Genomic DNA, 11,829 nt, shown 5'->3' with positions numbered 1-11,829 from the left:
TGCCGCGGGGGGTCCCGGTGGCGGTGCTGGTGTCACTGCCGGTGACAGGGGGTCCCGGTGCCGCGGGGGGTCCCGGTGCCGCTGCCGCCGGGGTACCGGGAGCTCAGCCCGTGCCGGTCCCGATGCCGGTGTCAGTGGCGGTGCCGGCGGGTCCCGGTGCCTCGGGGGGTCGGTGCCGGTGCCAGTGGTGGTGCCGGTGGGTCCCGGTGCCGCGGGGGGTCCCGGTGCCGCTGCCGCGAGGGTGCCGGGAGCTCAGCCGGTGTCGGTCCTGGTGCCGGTGCCTCGGGTGCTGCCGGTGGGTCCCGGTGCCGCGGGTGGCGCTGGAGGCGATGCCGGTCGCGGTGCCGCGGAGGCTACCGGGAGCTCAGCCGGTGCCGGTGCGTCCGGGGCTCTCGGTGCTGCGGGGTGTCCCGGTGCCGGTGCCGCGGGGGTTCTCGGTGCCGGTGTCGCGGGGTGTCCCGGTGCCCGTGCCGCGGGGGTTGCCGGGAGCGCGGGCGGCGCTGGCTCAGCCGGGGCCGCGGTTACGAAACCCCTTACACAAGGACAGCGGGCACCGCGCCACCGGGACAGCGGCCGGGACCGACAACGGGACAGCGACCGGCACCGGGACAGCGGCCGGGACCGGCACGGGGACGGCGACCGGGACCGACACCGGGACAGCGGCCGGGACCGAAAATGGGACAGCGACCGGCACTGGGACAGCGACCGGCACGGGGACAGGGACCGGGACCGACACCGGGACAGCGGCCGGGACCGAAAACGGGACAGCGACCGGCACCGAAAACGGGACAGCGACAGACACCGGCACGGGGACAGCGGCCGGGACCGACAGCAACACTGGGACAGTCCCCGGGACCAACACCAACACCGGGACAGCGGCCGGGGCCAACACTGATACCGGCACCGGGACGGCGGGCACCGCGCCACCGGGACAGCGGCACCGGGACCAACACCAACACCGGGACAGCATCCGCCATCCAACACCGCCAGCGCCACCAGCACCACCTCGGGACACCCCGCGGCACCGGCACCGAGTCCAGCACCCCCCGCGTGGCCCCCCATGGCTCCCCGTGGACACCCACAGCACCCACAGCCCCCCATGCCCCCCACAGTACCCCATGCCCCCCATAGCACCCGCAGCACCCCACAATACCCACAGCCCCCCATGGCCCCCCACAGTACCCACAGCTCCCCATGGCCCTCCATAGCCCCCATGGCTCCCCACAGCACCTATAGCTCCCCATGGCCCCCCACAGCCCCCTATGGCCCCCCACAACACCCACAGTGCCCCGTGGCTCCCACCAGCCCCCCCCGTTCCCCCAGCAGGACCCAAGGTCCTCGGTGACCCCCCCCAGCATCCTGATGAGGGGCTGAGATGTGGGGGTAATAGGGGGTGCAAGGGGAGGGAAATGGGGAGGGAGTATAATAGGGGGGTCTTATGGGGGGTGTAATAGGGGTTGTAATGGGGGAGTAATGGGGCTGCAAAGGGGGTTAATGGGGTCCAAAGGGGGGGTAACAGGGGGTGCAATGGCTGGGTGCAGTCGGGGGGTGCACTGGGTGTGCAAAGGGTGCACACACTGGGGGGGTGCAGGGTGCTGCTGGCTCCCCCAGGGTCCCAGGCCAGGAGCTATGGGGGGGGCTCAGCCCCAGACCCCCCAGAAAAGCCCCCCCCGGGTGTGCGGGGTCCTGGGAGAGAGTGACTGTGGAGGGGGACACCACGGTGGCACAGGCGGTGACACACGGTGGCACACGCAGGGACACGTGTGGTGGCACACTTGGTGGCACAGTTGGTGACACACACACCGCCCCCGCTCCCCCCCAGCAAACAGGGGTGACCGAGCGGGTGTCCCTGTCCCCGCGCCCCCTCCCGCGGTGGCCGCGGTGGCCCAGTTGGCAGTGGCAGCTCAGCCGAGCGTGCACCGAGCACCGCGCGGTGACCCAGTTCCAGCGCCCGCCCGCGGGGACATCGACCCGGCGTCATCGGCCCCCCCACTGCTGGGTCCCCCCGCCCCGGGTCACCCCCCGGGGCTGCTGGGTGGCGCTGGCACCGCGCTGGGAGCTGCCACTTTGGGGGCTGCTGCAGGGACGTGGGGGGCACTGAGTGTGAGCAGGGGGTGAATAATGTGTGTGCAGCGTATGAGCAGGGAGGAGGGTGTGAGTAACGTGTGAGCAGCATGTGAATATTGTGTGTGTGCAGTGAGCAGGGGGTGAGTAACGTGTGAGCAGGGGGTGAGTAACTTGTGAGCAGCATGTGAATATTGTGTGTGTGTAGTGAGCAGGGTGTGAGTAATGTGTGAGCAGCATGTGAATATCATGTGTGTGCAGTGAGCAGGGTGTGAGTAACGTGTGAGCAGGGGGTGAGTAACGTGTGAGCAGCATGTGAATATCGTATGTGTGCAGTGAGCAGGGTGTGAGTAACATGTGAGCAGGGGGTGAGTAACATGTGAGCAGCATGTGAATAACGTGTGTGTGCAGTGAGCAGGGTGTGAGTAACGTGTGAGCAGGGGGTGAGTAACGTGTGTGCAGCATGTGAGCAGTGTGTGTGCGGTAAGCAGGGTGTGAGTAACATGTGTGTGCAGTGAGCAGGGTGTGAGTAACGTGTGAGCAGGGGGTGAGTAACGTGTGTGCAGCATGTGAGCAGTGTGTGTGCGGTAAGCAGGGTGTGAGTAACATGTGTGTGCAGTGAGCAGGGTGTGAGTAACATGTAAGCAGTGTGTGAGCAGTGTGTGAGCAGTGTGTGTGCAGTGAGCAGGGTGTGAGTGATGTGTGAGCAAGGTGTGAGTAACGCGTGTATGCAGTGAGCAGGGTGTGAGTAATGTGTGAGCAATGTGTGAATAATGTGCAGTGCATGATCAGTGTGTGTGCAGTGAGGAGGGTGTAACGTGTGAGCAGCATGTGAATAACGTGCAGTATGTGAGCAGTGTATGTGCAGTGAGCAGAGTGTGAGCAACATGTGAGCAGCGTGTGTGCAGTGAGCAGAGTGTAAGTAACATGTGAGGAGCATGTGAATAACGTGCAAGCAGCGTGTGAATAACGTGTGCAGCATGTTATCAGTGTGTGTGCAGTGAGCAGAGTGTGAGCAGTGGGTGAGCAACATGCGAGTAGTGTGTGAATTATGTGCGTGCAGTGCATGAGTAACGTGTGAGCAGGGTTTGAGCAGTGTGTGCTCATATGTTGCTCACACTCTGCTCACATGTTGCTTGCATGTTGCTCGCACCCTGCACACAGGCTGCTCGCATGTTGCTCACAGTGTGTGTGCAGGGTGTGAGCAGAGTGTGAGTAATGTGAGAGCAGTGTGTGTGCAATGAGCAATGTGTGAGCAACATGTGAGCAGTGTGTGTGCAGTGTGTGAGCAGCATGTGAGCAGCGAGCAATGTATGAGCAGTGTGTGTGCAGTGTGTGAGCAGCGCATGAGCAACATGTGAGCAGTGTGTGTGCAGTGTGTGAGCAGCGCATGAGCAGTGAGCAATGTATGAGCAGTGTGTGAGCAGCATGTGAGCAGTGAGCAGTGTGTGTGCAGCGAGCAGTGTGTGAGCAACGTGTGAGCAATGTGTGAGCAGTGTGTGTGCAGAGTGTGAGCAGTGTGTGAGCAGCATATGAGCAGTGAGCAGCACGTGAGCAGTGAGCAACATGTGAGCAGTGTGTGTGCAGTGCGTGTGCAGCATGTGAGCAGTGAGCAATGTGTGAGCAGTGTGTGTGCAGTGCGTGTGCAGTGTGTGAGCAGTGTGTGAGCAGTGAGCAACATGTGAGCAGTGTGTGTGCAGTGTGTGAGCAGCACGTGAGCAGTGAGCAATGTGTGAGCAGCGTGTGAGCAACATGTGAGTGGTGGGTGTGTGTGCAATGTGTGAGCAATGCCTGTGTGCAATGTGTGAGCAACGTGTGAGAAGTGTGGGAGCTGAGCCCAGCCCAGCCGAGCCCAGTTGAGTGGGGCCGAGCCGAGCCCAGCTGAGCCGAGCCGAACTGAGTGGGGCCGAGCCGAGCCGAACCGAGTGGGGTCGAGTCGAGCCGAACCGAGCCCAGCCGAACCGAACCCAGCCGAGCCGGCTTCGGCGGGTCCCGGTGCCCGCGGCCATCGCGGCGGGGCCGGGGGCGGAGGAGGAGGAGGAGGAGAGAGGTGGAGGAGGAAGGGGGAGGGGGGGCAGCCCGCACCCGCCCCGCCCGCCGCTGCTCTGCCGGTGCCGCCGGTGCCGCTGCCGGTGCCGCTGCCGGTGCCGCCGCCGGTGCGGAGCGGGGCCGGGGCTGGAGCCGCCGCGGAGGCCGGTGGGTGCGGGGGGGTCCGGGCAGGGGGGGCTGGAGAGGGCTGGGGGTGCAGAGCGGCTCCGACCGGCACCCCCGGCAGCGGGGGGTGCGGCGTGTTGGGTGCGGGGTGCAAGGTGTTGGGGTGCAGGGTGCCCGAGGTTCAGGGTGTTGGGGTACCCTGGTTGCACGGTGCGGGGTTGCTGAGTGCGGGGGTTCCCTGGTTACACGGGGAGGGGGCGGTGCAGGATGTTGGGTACAGGGTGCCTGGGCTATGGAGGTGCAGCGTGTTGCAGTGCCCAGGGTGCATGGTGTGGGGGTGCAGGGTGCTGGGGTGCAAGGGGTTGGGGTGCCTGATGGCAGAGTGGGGGGTGCAGCGTGCTGGGGTACAGAGTGTCCAGATTCACGGTGCTGGGGTGCCCGAGGTGCAGGGTATTGGGGTGAAGGGGTGCTGAGTGCTGGGGTGCACAGGGTGCTGGGGTGCAGGGAATTGGGGTGCACGCTGCAGGGGTGCTGAGTGTTGGGGTGCACAGGGTGCTGGGGTGCAGGGTTCTGGGATGCCCGAGGTGCAGGGTGTTGGGGTGAAGGGGTGCTGAGTGCTGGGGTGCACAGGGTGCTGGGGTGCAGGGTATTGGGGTGCTGAGTTGAGATGCTGAGTGTTGGGGTGCACAGGGTGCTGGGGTTCAGGGTTCTGGGGTGCCTGAGGTGCAGGGTGTTGGGGTGCACGGTGCAGGGGTGCACAGCATGCAAGGTGTTGGGGTGCAGAGTGTTGGGGTGCCCAGGGTGCATGATGCAAGGGTACTGGGGTGTGCAGGGTGTTGGGGTGCTGAGGTGCAGTGTGGGGGTGCAGGGTGCTGGGATGCTGAGGTGCCCTGGTTGGGCACCCTGTGGGGGTGCAAAGTGTTGGGGTGCCCGGGATGCAGTGTGGGGGTGCAGGGCGCTGGGGTGCCCTGGTTGCATGATGCAGGGGTCCATGGAGTGCAGGGGTGTTGGGTGCTGGGGGTTTGGGGTGCTCAGGGTGCTGTACAGGATCTGAGCGTGCGAGGGGGTGGAGAAGAGCAGGGGGGAGTGTGAGTGTGAGTGTGGGTGTGAGTAGGAGTGTGAGTGTGAGTGTGCACACGCGATGTTATGACACCCCCACATGACACATGTACAGAGACACCCTCCCCACACATGGACACCCCCACATAGACACCCACACACAATCACCCCCACATGGACACCCCCCCATGGAGCCATGGGCACCCCCACACTGCCACCCCCATGTGACACACCTGGGGACCAGCGGTGACAAGGACGCGGGGGTGCCGGGGCGGGGGGGTCCGTGGCGCGGTGGCAGCGGGGGGGCAGTGACAGGTCCCCGCGTGCCCCGTGAGCCCCCGTCACTTCGCATCTGTCCCCGCCGCCACCGTGACGTGCCCCGATGTGACACCACGGAGACAGGCCTTGTCACAAAGATTAGGGACCTGGCACCGCGCTGGGACGGGGGGGCAGCCTGCTCGGGGGGTGGCACTGGGTATGGGGACACTCCTGTCCCCCTCCGGGGATGCTCCTGTCCCCAGGGATGCTCCTGTCCCCCTCCGGGGATGCTCCTGTCCCCACCCAGGGATGCTCCTGTCCCCAGGGATGCTCCTGTCCCCATGGGAAGCTCCTGTCCCCACCTAGGGATGCTCCTGTCCCCATGGGATGCTCCTGTCCCCCTCCGGGGATGCTCCTGTCCCCAGAGATGCTCCTGTCCCCACCCAGGGATGCTCTTGTCCCCATGGGATGCTCCTGTCCCCAGGGATGCACCTGTGCCCCCTGGGGTTGCTCCTGTCCCCAGGGATGCTCCTGTCCCCATGGGATGCTCCTGTCCCCAGGGATGCTCCTGTCCCCACCCAGGGATGTTCCTGTCCCCACGGATCTTCTTGTCCCCGCTCAGAGATGCTCCTGTCCCCAAATATGCTCCTGTCCCCACTCAGGGATGCCTCTGTACCCCCAACCCCAAGGGATGCTCTCATCCCCAGGGATGTTCCTGTCCCCACGGACCCTCTTGTCCCCAGTCAGGGACGCTCCTGTCCCCCCGACCCCTAGGGATGCTCTTGTCCCCACCCTGGGATGCCCCTGTCCCCAAATATGCTTCTGTCCCCAGGGATGATCTTGTCCTCCCCGGGGGTGACTCCTGTCCCCACCCAGGGATGCTCCTGTCCCCAGGGATGCTCCTGTCCCCCTCCGGGGATGCTCCTGTCCCCACTCAGGGATACTTCTGTCCCCTCAGGAATGCTTCTGTCCCCAGGGACGCCCCTGTCCCCAAATATGCTCCTGTCCCCATCCAGGGACGCCCCTGTCCCCGCCCAGAGACACTCCTGTCCCCAGGGATGTCCCTGACGCCCCCAGGGATGCTCCTGTCCCCAGGGATGCTCCTGTGCCCCCCTAGGGATGCTCCCGTCCCCAGGGATGTCCCTGACCCCCCCGGGACGCTCCTGTCCCGCCCCGGGCTCAGCTGCCGACCTCCAGGCCCCAGGATCGGGGCCGATCTCGGTGCTGCCGCCTCCCTCCCCTGTCACCGTCCCCAACTGTCCCCCTAGCAGAGCCACCTCGGCTGCCACCGGCCCCGTCCTGCCGGGGACACCGGGGCTGGGGCGGTGCCGTGGGGCGCGGTGAGCTATGGGGTGAGTCACGTCCCATGGGGCTGCATCAGTGCCATGGGGGGGACACATGCCGTGGGGCTGGATCGGTGCCATGATGGGGGGCACATGCCGTGGGGCTGCATCGGTGCCGTGGGGCCAGCTGTGCCGTAGGGTGGGCCGCTTGCCATGGGGCTGGCTGTGCTGTGGGGTGAGCCATGCGCCGTGGGGCTGGATCGATGCCATGGGGCTAGATTGACGCTGTGGGGCTGGGTGAGTGGTGAGGATGGATCAGTTCTTTGGGGCTGGATTGATGCTGTGGGGCTGGGTGAGCCATGGGGCTGGGTGAGCCAAGGGGCTGGCTGTGCCGTGGGGCTGGATTGATGCCGTGGGGCTGGATTGATGCCGTGGGGCTGGGCGAGCCATGGGGCCGGGTTGATGCCGTGGGGCTGGATTGATGCCGTGGGGCCGGGTGAGCCATGGGGTGTAACGGTCCCCTCTGCCCTCTCCGCAGCGCTGCTCCCGGTGCCCCCGCTGTCCCCCATGTCCCCGCTGTCCCCCATGTCCCCCCCGGGCCCGGGGGCCGCCCCCCGCCTCCTGCTGGCCCTGCTGTGTCTGACCCCCCTGAGCACCGCCCCCCCGGCGCCCCCCAGCGCCGCCCCCGCCCCCCGCAGCGCCGCCCCCCCCGTCCTGTCCCTCAACCTCGGCCTCAACTTCCAGATCAAGATGCGAAGCCAGAACCCCCCCCGCCCCCTCCCCACTAAGGACCCCCCCCCATCGCCCCCCCCCAGCACCCCCACTCCCCCCCCGTCGGGCTCGGGCTGGCCGGACCCCGAGGACGAGCCGGGTTCGGGGACCCCCCCGGAGGAATCGGGGGGCTGGAGGGGGGACAAGCCCACCCCCCCGGGCCCCCCCCGCGCCAAGAAGCTGGAGCTGGACATCGCCATTGACCTGAGCGCGGGGCTGGAGCCCGAAGCGGGGGGGGGGGCAGCGGGGGGGTCTGTGCCCCCCCCCACCCTCCTGCGGGGCCCCCCCCGCCCCCCCCTGTCCCTCCTCCCCGGCATCGCGGAGCTGATCGAGAAAATTGGCACCGCCGGTGAGTGAGTGGGGAGGGGGACCAGGGGGGGCCCCCCCATGCTGAGAGACCCCCCCCCCCATGTGTGTGTGTCCCCCTCTCAGGGTTCCTGGTGCCCCCCCGGGTCGATAACGGGACCCAGGAGCTGGACTTGGGGGGCAGCGGCGCAGAGCCAGGTGAGGGGGGGCGGCACCTCCAGAAGAACGGGGGGGGGGGGGTGTCCTGGAGGGGGGGTCCTGACACCCCCGTAATAACCGGGGGGGTTCTGGGGAGGAGTGGCTTCTGGAAGGGGGGGGCGGTCCTGACACCCCTATAATGGATGGTGTGAGTCCTGGAGGGGGGGTCCTAACAAGGCGGAGGGGGAGTCCTGGGGGGGGAGTGGGTCCTGACACCCCCATAATGGCCGGAGGGGGGGTGTCATGGGGAGGGCGGGTCCTGAAACCCCCAAAATGGCCAGAGGGGGCCTGGGGATGGGGGGTGGGCCCTGGCGGGGGGAGCCCTGATACCCCCAAAATGGCTGGGGGAGTGGGGCTGGAGAATGGGGGGTCCTGGGGAGGGGGGGCCCCGACACCCCCATAATGGGCGGGTGAGGTCCTGCGGGGGGCCTGATACCCCCAAAATAGGTGGGGGGTCCTGGAGAGAGCAGGAGCCTGAGCGGGGGGGGTGGCATGACACCCCCTTATGGTGGGTTGGGGGGCTGGGGGGATGTGGGGGGGTACACGTGTGGGGGGGGTCACACTCCGCCCCCCCACCCCCACAGATCCCCCCTCCGGCCACGAACCCTCCCGGGGGGGGGTCGCCCCCCCGCCCGCCGCCGCGTCCGCCTGCACCCCCGGATCCACCTGCACTTCGGGGGAGCCGGACCCGCGCGGGGCGGGGGGGTCGGACCCCCCCCCTTTTCCGTGGCCCCCCCACCTCGTGTCCCTGGGCACCAGCTGGGCCGCGGCCGCCGCCGCTTGGGGTCCCGCGTGGGCCGCGCACGTCTACGGCGCCGCCGCCCTCTTCGCTTTCCTGGCCTTACTGGGAGCGCTGGTTTTACTGGGGGGGCGGCGCCCCGCCACGGCCCGCGTGCTGGGGGGGCTGCTGGCGGCGGCGGGGGCCGCTCGCGCCTTCCCCCTTTTTTACGACCCCTACGAGCGGGGGGGCCGCCTGCCTCCCCCCGCCGCCCGCCTGCTATTCGAGCTGCCCTTCCCCTGCCTGGGCTGGGGGCTGGCGCTGGGGCCCCCCCTTTTGGGCCCCCCCCCGCGCTGCCCGGCCTCCCCCGTGGCGGTTCTGGGGGTGCTGCACGCGGGGGGGGTGCTGGGGGCCGTGCTGGGGGGGGGCGCGCTGCCCCGCTGGCCGTGGCTGCTCCTGGTGCCGCGGGGGCTCTTTGTCACCTTGGTGGTGGCTCTGGCCATCGGGGGGGTCACCCGCTGCCCCCGCGCCAAGGGGGGGGCGGGGGGGGGCCGGCAGGAGGGCGGCGCTGGGGGTGGCGGGGATGGGGGCGCTGGCCAGCGCGGGGTTGCAGGTTTTCGGGGTGCTGCAGGGCTTGGGGTGGGGGGGGACGCCCCCCCCGGGGCCCTGGGGGTGGTGGGGGCTGCAGTTGGGGTGTCGCGTTGCCGAGGTCACCGTGGGGCTCCCCCTCGCCGCGCTGGCGCTGGCGGCGCCCCCCCCCGTCCCACCGGGACCCCCCCGGGGATCCCCCTAACGGCTGCGCCCGCTGCGGGGGGAGCGAAGTGGCGGCGCTGAGCGGAGGACCCCACGATGGCACCGATGGCGACGGGGACCCCACGGCCGGTTACCGGCCCCCCTCGCCCATCGACCTGCGGCGCAGCATCGCCGAGGCACTGGGCGGGGGACGCGGCATCTTCTGTGGGGACACTGGGAGCGGGGACACCGGGAACGGGGACACCGCCACCAGGATCGGTGGCATAGGCACAACCGGCATCTTCCGCGGAGACACCGGGGTCGGCACAACCAGCATCGGGGACGCCGAGATCAGCACAAACAGCATCGGTGACACCGGGATCGGTGGCATCAGCACAACCGGCACCTGTGGCATCGGCACCGGCAGCATCGGCACAACCGGCACTGGTGGCATCGGCACAACCGGCACCGGTGGCATCAGCACCGGCGGCATCGGCATAACCGGCATCAATGACATCGGCACCGGGATCGTTGGCGCCGACACAAGCGCGACGCGGGGTCTCGGTACCGCCGGTACAGCGGCGGTCGGCACAACCAGCGCAACGGTGGTCGGCACAACCGATACACTGAGTCCTGACACAACCGGCACACCGGGGATCGGCACAACCAGCCTAACGGGGCTCGGTGTCACCGGCACGGCGGGGATGGGCAAAACCGGCACACGGGGTCCCGGCACAACCACCGCACCGAGTGTCGGCGCGACCGGAGCATCAGGGTTTGGCACAACCGACACATCCAGGATCGGCACCACCAGCTCACCGGGTCCCGGCACCACCAGCTCACCGGGGCTCAGCACCACCAGCTCACCGGGGCTCAGCACCACCAGCTCACCGGGTCCCGGCACCACCAGCTCACCGGGTCTCGTCACCACCAGCTCACTGGCGCTCAGCACCACCAGCTCATCGGGTCCCGGCACAACCAGCACGGCAGGTTCTGGCACAAGCAGCTCACCGGGTCCCGGCACAACCGGCACGTCCGAGCTCGGCACAACCAGCCCGGCAGCTCCCGGCACCACCGACTCCCCGGGTCCCGCCACCCCGGCCCCACCGAATCACGGCCGCCCCGCCTCCCCGGGGCCCGCCCCCCCGGGGTCCCCCCCGTTCCCGCATCGCGCCACGTCCCGCGCGGCGGGGTCCCCGCTGTCCCCAGGGAGTGGTCGCAGCCCCTCTCCGCAGGGACTGTCCCGGGGGGTTCCGGTGGCGGTGCCAAAGCGCAGCCCCCCCCCAGCACTGCGGCCGTCCCACAGCTGGACGGAGGGGGGCGGCCCCCCGACCCCCCCGGACCCCCAACCCCGCGGGGGGGCTGTTCCTGCTGTCTCCGAGCCCCCCGGCGACACCGGCACCGACCGCCGCAGCATGGGCAGCGACACCATTGACTTGTAGGGTGTCCCACACAGACCCCCCCGCGGATGCTGTGGGGCCAGCGCTGTCTGGGGCGGGCAATGGAGAGACACCCCCCCCCGGCCTCTGGGACCCGGGCCCACACCTGGCCAGGGACCCCCCAAATGGGGATACCCAGGGGAGGCCCCCCCGATCCCTGCTGTGCTCTGGAGACCCCCTTCACACTCCCCAGGCCCCCTCGGCTGCCCCCTCAGCTCCTGGGGACCCCCAAATATGGGTGAGAACTTGGGACGTTCCCGGATACCTCCCCGGTCCCTGAGACCCCCCAAGTGCTGGTGACAACCTGAGGATCCCCCCAGTCACCCCCCAGGTCCCCGAGACCCCTAAATACGGGTGACAACCTGCCCCCCCCCAACCACGCCCAGCTCGTGGAGACCCCTAAATATGGGTGGGAAATTGGGGACCCCCCTAGCCACCCCTCTGCTCCTGAAGACCCCCAAATATGGGTGGGAAATTGGGACCCCCCCCAGCCACCCCTCTGGTCCTGGAGACCCCCCAAATATGGGTGACAAGCTGGGGACCCCCTCGGTCACCTCCCAAGTCTCTGAGACCCCTAAATACGAGTGACAACCTGCCCCTCCCCAGCGACCCCTAGCTCCCGGAGACCCCAAATATGGGTGAGAACTTGGGGACCCCCCCTGGTAACCCCCCAGGGCCTCAAGAGCCCAAATACGGGTGACAACCTGTGACCCCCATCCGTGAGACCCCCAAGTGCTGACGATAATGTGGGGAACCCCCACAGTCACCCCCCAGGTCTCTGATACCCCAAATATGGGTGACAACCTGTGCCCCCCCGCCATGGCCCGGGGAACCCCCAGCCCCACAT

This window comes from Nesoenas mayeri (assembly GCF_963082525.1).
Source record: "Nesoenas mayeri genome assembly, chromosome: 1".
Lineage (NCBI taxonomy): Eukaryota > Metazoa > Chordata > Aves > Columbiformes > Columbidae > Nesoenas > Nesoenas mayeri.
This window is presented reverse-complemented; position numbering follows the sequence as displayed.